General features: G+C 52.9%; 1 protein-coding gene across 1 annotated transcript in view; it reads right to left on the minus strand.

Annotated features, from left to right (window-relative positions):
- The window catches only part of LOC135214487 (sesquipedalian-1-like), a 110247-nt gene extending 99522 nt beyond the window's left edge, over positions 1–10725 (minus strand). Inside the window, 1 exon segment of the mRNA XM_064248850.1 lies at positions 10560–10725. The gene's annotated coding sequence lies outside the window, so the exon portion shown is untranslated.
- Positions 10726–11022: the final 297 nt, after the last annotated feature.

Here is an 11022-nt window from a genome sequence, read left to right on the forward strand (position 1 = left end):
GGCGCGGAGCGCGAGAGCGAGAAGAAGAACGATCACATGATTTCTTGTGTTTCTTCGCCTCCACCGACGATTCTTCCGGGAAAACCTCCGGACTAGAAGCCAAAGGACTGCAGGGAGTTCCAATTCCAAGCCCTCTTCAACGGATGCGGGACGCATGCCCGGGAGTTCCAACCTCTCTTCGGAGATGGGAGGACGACGAAGAGGAGAAGCAATTTGGCGTAGGAGCTCCTTCTTGTAGCGATCCGAGGCAGCCTGGGAGCGTACTTCAGGATCTGCCGAGGGGACGCCTGACCGGTGGGGGCTCTCCCAAAGCACCCTCCTGCGGCTTTGCGACTTTTCCTACTCCACTGGAACTGGGAGTCTGGAAGAGGTCCTAGGCCTAGAGGCACTAAGGAGCCGGTCAGACGCACCCTCCACAACACTGGGGACACTGCACTGATCACTAACACTCTCCTTACCTTCCAACTGACGAATCTTCTGACTCCACAGAAACGATTCTTGGCTTTCAGAGCTGCCGCCTCCGAAGGCGAATCTCCGGCTTCGGTGCGGGGAGCCGGGGCTGGCAACTTGGGGGAAGAAGGTTCTAATTCTAACGTTAGTACTATTAGGATCCACATCCAACTCACTCATTCTAGATCTGCTAGAACTTCTAGAGGAGCCTTACGCACTCTATCACGTTCCAACTTCCTAACATAAGAAGAGAGAGCCTTATATTCTTCTTCATTCAATCCCTTACATTCACTACAAGGGTTAGCAAACGCACAATCATTCCCCCTGCATTTCATGCAAACCGTGTGGGGGTCTAACCGAAGCTTTCGGCAACCTCACCTTACATCCTTCATTCACGCAAACCCTAAACAACACCGAAGTTTTAACTACCGATTCTAGATCAGACATCGTTAAAGAAAATCAAACTCAAAATCAAACCGGTCCACAATCAGCGTATGCCAAGCCAAACAAAGCGAATACGTCACCAAAAGAAGTCCAAATTAACTCCAGGCAGCGAGAATCGAAAAACTATCGAGAGGAACCGACAAACAGTTGTTATCGTTCCCGCGACAGAGAAAAATCTGACAAGCTTACGGGAGTGGTTCGTACATCCGCCACCCAGCGGCGGGTAAGGTAGACCACCTGACCTACCTGTCGCGTGTGCCGCGAGATTTGAAATTCTGTCGGGAACGTCGGAGACTATAGCTAAGTATATATCTGTCAGGGAAGTTCATGTACAAAATGACAATTTGTCGAAAATTGCATTTTTCCTAACTATACAAACCTGAGGTCCTTTAACAATAGGAAGTAGCTAGCGGCAGCTGGAACGGTCGTAAGCTTCGAACAAGGGGAGGGAGAACGGTAGTTAACTGCTTGTCCGATCGTTCGCGCGCCGCGCGACTGGGAGGTAAACAAATCACTTTTGCTTTTGGCCCATGCAAAATACGCAGAGTGAGGGGTGGCATGAGGAGGGACTTTATGTTAAAGGACCTCAAGGTTTGTATAGTTAGGAAAAATGCAATTTTCGACAAATTGTCATTTGTTCCGATACGTAATACAAAACCCTCGGTCCTTAACAATAGGAAGACTCACTTCTTGGTGGGAGGGAATCTGAGTCTTTTTGATGAACAGACTGGTGTTCGTCCATCCCTGGAATGCCTCCCTGGTCGTAAGAGCGAGGGAGGGATCCAAGCCTCTGTCCGATTGATCGGGTGTGCACCGCAGGATCAATGGTCAGACCTCTGGGCCGAGTACTAAGAGAGAGGCAAGCGTATCTCTTCGTACCAGCATTGTAAGAACTTTTTCCTTTACATGAGCAAATGTAAAGTAATGGGGGTTTGTCTCATGTTGGCATCCACTTTCTCCCCCTTGTTGGAGAAAGTGGTGGATATTTACTCCTATCTCTAGTTAAAGAGATAGGATGGAGCTCTGTTGAATAGCTTACCTGCATCTGACTCCCTTCCAGCAAGGTAACGACCGATCCCTCTGCCCACAGGTAGAGTTAGAAAAAGATGGTGAAGAGAAGCCAGTCACTCTCTCATTCACGCATTCATTCTCCCAGTCATACCAGGAATCGATGCTGTTTCTGCCTGCTCGGGTGCTGGGTAAGCTTACACAACGTGTTGAGCAGCCACCACAGGTCCCAAGGAAAAAGTATCCAAGGACTTGTGGGCAATATCCCGAAGGTAGAAGGACGTGAAGGTGGTCTGGTTGGCCCAGACACCTGCCTTCAGGACCTGCGCACGGAGAAGTTCTTACGGAAACGCTAAGGAGGGTCCGATACCTCTGACTTCGTGGGCTCTCGGACGGAGCGTACGGATGTCGTCGCTACCATCAGCTTCGTACGCTCTCCTGTCACCTCACGCAGCCAGAAAGAAAGCGTGTTTTGCTTGGAGACTTCTTTCTTGGTGACCCCGACCCCCAGTGCTAACGAAGAGCGTCGACACTCAGGCCTGAGATGTCGAGTTCTCTTCAGATAGCGCCGTAGCGCCCTCACAGGACAAAGCAGCATCTCATCCGCATCGTTATCGGTGAAGTCCAGGAGGGAGGGGATCGTGAAAGACTCGAACCTGTCGTCAGGGATCGACGGATTCTGAGTCTTAGCTACGAAGTTCGGGACGAAATCGAGCGTCACAGATCCCCAGCCTCTGGTATGTTTAACATCATAAGAAAGGCCATGTAGTTCCCCTACTCTCTTCGCCGATGCCAGGGCCAGCAAGAAGAGGGTCTTGAGGGTCAGATCCCTGTCTGACGACTCTCGGAGTGGCTCGAAGGGTCTTCGAGTCAAACTCCTAAGTACGAGAGTCACATCCCACGCAGGGGGCCTGAGTTCCCTGGGTGGGCAAGACCTTTCGAAGCTCCTCATCAGCAAGGATATCTCGAACGAATTCGAGATGTCCAGTCCCCTCAGTTTTAGGGACGAGAGCCAGGCGGCTTGGCTATATCCCTTAACTGTGGGGACTGAGAGGGGAGCTTCTCTCGGCGAAGAAACACGAGGAAATCCGCTACCTGCTGAAGAGTGGCTCTGAGAGGAGACAGACCCTGTCTACGACACCACCACAGAAGACGGCCCACTTCCCCTGGTTACACAGCTGCAGAGGGGGGACTGTCTGACGTGTCCAGCCATCTCTTTTGGCTCGCTACGAGAAAAGCCTCTCGTTCGCAAGAGTGGTGGATAACAGCCAGCCGTGAAGTTGAAGGGACTGGACTGCGTGGTGGTACCGTTCTACGTGTGCTGGGCTAGGAGGTTGTGCCAGGTGGGTAGTTCTCTCGGTGCGTCCGCAAGAAAGAGCCAGCAGGTCCGGATACCAAACGGCTTGAGGTCGTTTGGGGAGCCACTAGGATCATTCTGATTGGGATTGGGGAGTACCAGCGCTCGACTGATCACTTTCCGAATCAGACAGAAGGGAGGAAAGGCGTAAGCGAAGAGGTTGTCCCAGGGGTGTTGGAGAGCGTCCTCTGCAGCTGCCCATGGGTCCGGCACAGCTGAAAAGAAAAACCTGAAGTTTTCTGTTGTGCCGGGTGGCGAACAGGTCTACGACCGGTCGCCCCCACAGGTTGAAAGAGCCTTTCCTCCCCCCGCCACATCTTGGTGTAGAGACCATTCGGGTCCTTATCACCTGATTCCCGACGGCTGAGCTTGTCTGCTACTACATTCCTCTTGCCTGGAATGTAGCGTGCTGACAGCTCTATCGAGTGAGCCGTGGCCCACTCGTGCACCTGCACTGTCAACTGATGGAGCGGAAGAGACAATAGCCCCCCCTGCTTGTTGACATATGCCACTACTGTGGTGTTGTCGCACATCAACACCACTGAGTGTCCCACCAAGCGGTCCCGAAACTCTTTGGAGAGCGTTGAACGCCGCCTTGAGTTCCAGGACATTGATGTGAATGTGGGTGCTTTTCGTGATGGTCCCACACACCTGCAGTCAGCAACTCCTCCAGGTGTGCGCCCCATCCCTCGGTCGATGCGTCTGAGAACAGAAGCATCTCCGGGGGGGGAGTGCGTATAGGCACTCCTCTTAAGAGGTTCTTGTCGTCGAGCCACCAGGCTAGGTCCTCCTCACCTTGTCCGTGATAGCCACGGGAAAGTAAGGAGGATCCCTGGCCTGGGACCAACTCTCCCTTAAGCCTCCACTGGAGAGACCGTAGTGAAGACGCCCGTGAGGGACTAACTTCTCGAGTGCCGACAGATGGCCGATCACGACTTGCATTGTGCCCTGTGCTGCCCTGTTCCTGCCTGCGACAGGAACCGCCGCTGCCTCCCCTGAATTTGCTGATACGCAAGTCTGCGGGAGCTTGCCCTGCTACCGTATCTATCAGCATACCCAGGTACTTCATCTTCTGCTTGGGGTTCGTGATCGGACTTCTCGTAGTTTATCACGATCCCCAGATCGCGACAAAACTTGAGGAGTCGATCTCTGTCCTGTAGCAACTGCGAGCGGGAGCTCGCCAGGACCAGCCAATCGTCGAGATACCTCAGAAGACGTATCCCGTTCGAATGGGCCCAAGCCGACACCAGAGTGAACACTCGCGTGAACACCTGTGGGGCGGTTGAGAGACCGAAACAAAGTGCCCTGAATTGGTACACCGTCCCGTCGAAGATATGAAGCGGAGGTACTTTCTGGAGGACTGATGGGATGGGTATTTGAAAATACGCGTCCTTCAGGTCCACTGAAAGCATGAAATCGTTCCCCTGATCGAGTCGAGCACTGAGCGTGCCGACTCCATCGTGAACCGCGTCGTGCGAACGAAGCGGTTCAGGGGAGAGAGGTCTATCACCGGGCGCCAGCCCCCCGATGCCTTCTCACTAGGAAGAGGCGGCTGTAAAAGCCCGGTGACTGTCCTCCACGATTTCTACAGCTCGTTTCGCCAGCATGGTCTTGATCTCCTGTCGAAGAGCGTTGTCCTTTGCTGATCCCCGGACATAGGTCTGTAGATGGACCGGTTTGGAGATGAGGGGGGCCGAGACTCGAAGGGTAGTAGATATCCCTCCCGAAGGACGTCTACTATCCAGTTCTCGGCGCCGTAGCGCTGCCAAGTCGCCCAATGGCTCGCCAGGCACCCCCCCACTTCCGGCAGCAGGTGAGGGGGAACGCCGTCCCTAGTGTTTCCCTCCTCGTTTCGACTTCTTTCCAGCACCTCCTCGGGGAAAGGAGGGCTGGGAGGAGGGCTGGTTACGCCTCCTCTCGCAGAAGTCGAAACAACTGTGGAGTCTTCACACGGGGTTTTGGACGGTGCAACCGTCTTCGCCGCCGTGGAAGCGCTAGCCAAGCTCTTTGTTTGGCCGCAGTTACTCGAGATTGCCCAGAAACCTTCGAGACTGCCTGGTGGACTAAGCGGTCACTCTCGTCGTGCGCCGCCGTTCCACCGCAGCGTCCACCATCTCTCCAGGAAAGAGAGCTGGGGAACTCCTAAGAGGTCCATTTCGTAGCCCGAGTGCCGCCTCACGCCCAGCCCCCTTGGTCACTCGGGTAAGGACTGCGTCCCTACGTCGAAGAACCAAGTTGGCCCCACAGTTAGCAGTCTGATGGGCGAGGTAAGAGATTGCTCTTCCTCCAGACTGGCACAGTCTCCTAAAAGAAGCGTCGTCTTCGAGAGCAGAACTCCCGGAGCCGGCGCCGCTACTTTGGATATTGTGAGGGACCACAAATCCAACCAGGAAACTGCCTGGAATGCTGCCATAGCGGTAGATCCAGGGCAAGTGCCTCCTGCTGCGAGAACCATAGGTTTCTCCGACAGGAGCTGCTGCAGAGGACACACCTAGTCAGCCTCGCTAACTCCGGGTTAACCTGTTTCGGCAGTATCGGGTCTTCCGATGTGGCACGTAGAATCGCCTCTGCCGCTGTAGAGGAGGAGGAAGCAGCTTAGAGGACCGTCCGGATTTTAGCGAGTCCTCCCTGTCCTGAGACGAGATTCTCCACCTGATCCAGGACTGAGTCCGCAAGCTCTGATCGTGGCAACCCCATCGTCATTTTGGGCTCCCTCTTGGGACCCCAAAATGACTCGAGCCGGGACGTGGGCTCTGCTGGTGGTAGCGGCGATCCTTCCGCGAGGTCATTATGCAGACGCATCAGCTTAATGACCTCTGCGAAGTTCCTCTGTATCTCGGGCGTCACAGCGTCTTGTGGAGTAGGACCGTCCAGTCCCTCCAGCAAGAGCATATCCCTCGATACTCCTCCTTCAGAAGGAGGAACAGCGACAAGACCCCTGACGGTCGCCTCCAACTACTTGCGCGTACGTCCTGGCCGGTCCTAAGACCGTGCCTGAGCCGTACGGCGTCATAGCCGGGGTCACGAGCGGCGGCGCACCTCTCGTGATCGCTCCTTGGCACCTCGCTCCTCCCGGTATAGCCCGAGGAGGTTGAAGGTACGGGAGAGGCAGACCTGACGCTCCCCCCTCGCTCGCTGGCAGGACCAGCGTGCGTGGAGGGCCTGCTGCTGATCGTCAACCCGCGTGACGGTCGAGCAGTAGGCCTAGCGTCGCCGCTCGCCTGGGGCGATTGGCTCGGCTGAGAACGTCGAGACCGATCTCTAGCGTCAGGCGAGCTGCCGCTGGTCACCGTCTCCGCCCGGATCCCATCGGGAGCGGCGGACGGTGACCTGCTAGGCTCCCCTTTCGCGTCGAGACCGGCCAGCGTCCTCTCGGCGCGTCAAACCGCTGGTACCAGCCGTGGCTGGTACCGGCGGCCGTGGGGACTCCTTCCTCGCCTCAACCCGTGGCCCCGGTCGGCGACCGTCACGTCAGCCCGAGCAGCCAGTTGGTCGCTGCGAGAGCGTCCACTGGCCTGGCGAGAGTCGTGTGCACGACTCTCGCCAGTCTTCTGCTCCGCGCCGCTGTCTTGACGGCGAGCGAGCTCGGACGTCAAAACTTTGGCTGGACGGTCCTCTTTGGAAGAGCGTCCACTCGGTGCTTCTCGCGAACGAGAAGCGGCCGAGACGGAACCTGGTTTAGCGGCAGAACCGCTAGCACCAGGTGAGGACGCACCAGCCGAGGCTGATGCACCTCTGGTCCCCGTCGCTTCTTCTTTGCAGAAGAAGCGACGGGCCCTGTACCCGAAGGAACAGGAGGACCAGCAGAAGAGCTCCCCAACTCGCCTGAGCGAGCCGGCCCTTAGAAGATCCCGAAGGAGTCTTCTTAGGGGGGGAGAGGCAGCCTTCTTCTTCTTCGGCTGTTTAGCCTTAGAAGTCGAAGGGGAAGGAGAGGCAGCAGACGACGAAGAAGACGATGAAGACGACGACGACACCTTCTTCCTCTTCCTCTTCTTCTTCGCCAGGCTCCGCAGGACAGACGTCAGGTCTTCCATCCAGGAGGGAGCCGGGGCAGTTGCCGAAGCAACAGGGCCCGACCTGCACCTGTCCGGAAAGACCTGAGACTGTTACAGCAACACCAGCAGCAGGAACAACAGGAACAGGTCCGGGAACAGCAGGAACGGCAGGAACATCTGAAAATGGAATGTGGCAGGCCTATCTGAAAAAGGAAAGAGTAGCTGGAACGGCAACAGGTACGGCAGGCACGGCAGGTACCCACGGGAGAGCCAGGCGTCCTGTCGACAGTCACCGTCATCCGTGGCACTGGCGGCAGGTCCAGGGGGTACTCTTAGGGCAGCGGAAGTCCGGGGTCGGCAAAGGAAAAAATCCAGGTGGTGGTGGCATCGTCCTCTTTGGAACGGCGGCAATGGGTTTTTGTACTGCCACCGTGGGTGTCACCGACATTATATGGGGCGTATATACCAGATGTGGTGGCATCTCATACGCTGGTGTCGTTAATGTGGTAGTAGTGGTGGTCACCGCACCATGAGTGACCACCGCCGACCCCGCCAACCGCTGAAGCAACCCCTGGATGCTGGGCACTCCCTGCAGTCCCAGCGACTCCCACACCTGTCCCAAGTCGTCCTTCGCTGATGGCACACCTGCGGAAGCAACAGTCGGGTTAATTGGAGGGGCTTCCCCGCGCCTGGGGGGCGAACACCCCCCCCAGAGCGGACGGAAGATCCCGATACAGCTGTACGTCCGGTATCGGCGCACCCTCCTCCACACTCGACGGATCGAGAGAGGAAAAGGACTCCGCTACCCCCCCCGCAGGGGAAGGCGCGAAACGTGGGGGCTGGCCGGGAGGCAGGAAAGAGGACGAAGTGTCCGTCACCAAAGGAGTCACTGGACTTTCCGATGACTTCTTGGCCGGCCTAAGTCTCTTCCTGCCCTCGTACAGCACCCCACTGCGCCTCGGACCAATTCATACAAACCACACATGGTTCGTTGCGGGAGCACTCTCGCCCCCGACAACGAGTACAAACCTCGTGGGGTCCACCTCAACGAATGACCTGAACCCTCCACATTTACGCCCCTCCAGCCCGGACACACTCTACGGGCGACTGGAGGGCGCGGTGATATTTCCATTTCTTCCAATTCACTCATTGCAAGAATAATAGAATTGAGAAAAGTACTTACAATCACTCCTGATATACAGAAAGAGAAACAAATACTCAAAGTTGAAGCAAACGACAAGCAGAGCGATGGCGAACACGTCCTTCCCACACACGGCCGACAAGCAAAGTGATTTGTTTACCTCCCAGTCGCGCGGCGCGCGACAATCGGACAAGCAGTTAACTACCGTTCTCCCCTTGTTCGAAGCTTACGACCGTTCCAGCTGCCGCTAGCTACTTCCTATTGTTAAAGGACCGAGGGTTGTATTACGTATCGGAACAAACACAATATAAACAAAGCATACGACGATGAAGCGGGCAGAGAGCGATGACGAACACGTCCTTCACACCCGCGGCCGAAAGCAAAAGTGATTTGTTTACCTCCCAGTCGCGCGGCGCGCGACTGTCGGACAAGCAGTTAACTACCGTTCTCCCCTTGTTCGAAGCTTACGACCGTTCCAGCTGCCGCTAGCTCTTCTATTGTTAAAGGACCGATGGTTTGTATTACGTATCGGAAGCACACACACGTACATTATAGACGCGCTTGACCACCCGAAGATGGGCTCAGTCGCGACTTGTTGTTTGGGAGAAACGGAGCTAAAGACCTCTATGCTCCTTTGAATTAAGTATTTTTCTCCAAAAGTTAGAAATTAAGGCAAATTTAGATTGTAAACAGCGGGTAACTGAAAATGGCGGCCCACTGCAGCTTGAATCTACCAAAAAACGCTTTAGAATTTTACTTACAACTAAAACATGTTTCGAAGATTGACGCCTCCGAGTTTACGGAGTCCGCTTGTGTCACAAACCTTTCCATTTACCTGTGATAAAATCCGCCACACTTGTACCACAGACGTAGAAGCAACTTTTATCAACAAACACAAGTCAAAACACGATTTATCACCAACACAACCAGGCCCGTAAACAGCTGTTGTTAAAGGACCGATGGTTTGTATTACGTATCGGAACAAATTACAAATTTTGTTTTCGGATGTATACTTACGAGCAGACGACGTGAGGAAAAATGGCTCATCGTTGCCAATCTAGTGGAGCGTCACACAATACGCCGATGCATTTACAAACTGTTTCGATGAATTCTAGTTGTCATAGTAATGGCAGTAATGATAATTGCTGTAATATGTATATTTACTACAAATAGATACGCTAATTTCACTTATTTCCCCGGTTTTGTGTAAGTCTTATACCTAGTTTGGAGGGTAAACACATACCAATTGACAACACTGATAAACAATTGAAGAGCGCAAAACGCCGCAAAGAATGCCGTAGTCCCCTTGAATAAGTACGAATAAGTGCTGGTAAGAGGTGGGTTTACGATTGTTGTGATGAAAGTGCCCCAGCGTCTATGGGTACAAGTGGTGTGCAGATTTAGCACATGAAATGGGAAGTTTGTTGACACAAGCGACTCCGTAAACATCAAGATAGCGTCAATCTTCGAAACATTTTTAGTTGTAAGTAAAAATTTCTAAAGCGTTTTGGTGAGATTTCCACTGCCGTAGCCACCCTTTTCAGTACCCTCTGTTTAAATCTTAAAATTTGGCCTTAATTTCTAACTTTGGAGAAAATACTTACTTCGAAAGGAGAGTAGAGGTCTTTAGCTCCGTTTCTCACCAACAAGAAGTCGCGACTGATGCCCATCTCTGGTGTCAGGACGCGTTATAATGTACTTTTTCGGAGGGTGGCTAGCATTGATTGTAGGTGGCCTGCTTGGCCTGCTGTGATATTTTACCCTAAGTACTTTTTCGGAGGGTGGCTCCAAACGCAGTAGAAAGCAGCTCATCTAGTCCAGTCGGTTGTTTTCCCTGATGTCTATCCTGGGGTACAGGACATGTTTAAGTACTTTTTCGGTAAGGTGGTCTTAGCCTTCCGGTGCTGGGGAACCATGACATAGCCTTATGACAGGATACCTATAGGTAGGTAGTAGCTACTAGCTAGCCTAGTTCTATACACCCAAATATCGTCTTTGAACACTACCAAGGATAGGCGAGTTAGATGCCCTAGCCTAATATACTAGGTACTAGGTATACTACCTATTAGGTAGGTACCTACCTAGGCAAGGTAGGTAGCTAGGTATACCTACTAGCTAGGTACCTACCTAGTATACTACAAATGATACATTTACATTTACTTACATTCAACGAAACACCAGCCGTGTCTATTATTATCTTCTCATTTAGGAAATTTAGTGGGTCACATCTTATGAATTGCAGCCATAAGGACGAGGTACTTTGCAAGTTCCTACTCTTCTACGAGACGACGGAAGGGTCTCCCGTCACAACAACACAAGTGTTTCACGCCAGAGGATGAACGTCAAAATTTGAGTGATGAGTCCATTGTTTTCACATATTCGCTATAGTCATCTAAGGTTATATGACTATTAATCTTATGTCATATTAATTTTCAGCGTGGGATTAAAAATTTCTTTATATATCTTATTTGTTTATACTTCCATCTTCTTTGATTTGTACTATATATTGTGAGTACTTATGAGACCCAATATTCAACTGTATGTGAAGTTTATTGTCTCCTTTTGCTTAACAGCTGGATTTCCTCTGATATGTTGAGTAAATTGGTTTGTTTTGCATAAATATTATT

The sequence above is a fragment of the Macrobrachium nipponense genome, chromosome 45, assembly GCF_015104395.2.
Source record: "Macrobrachium nipponense isolate FS-2020 chromosome 45, ASM1510439v2, whole genome shotgun sequence".
Classification (NCBI taxonomy): Eukaryota; Metazoa; Arthropoda; class Malacostraca; order Decapoda; family Palaemonidae; genus Macrobrachium; species Macrobrachium nipponense.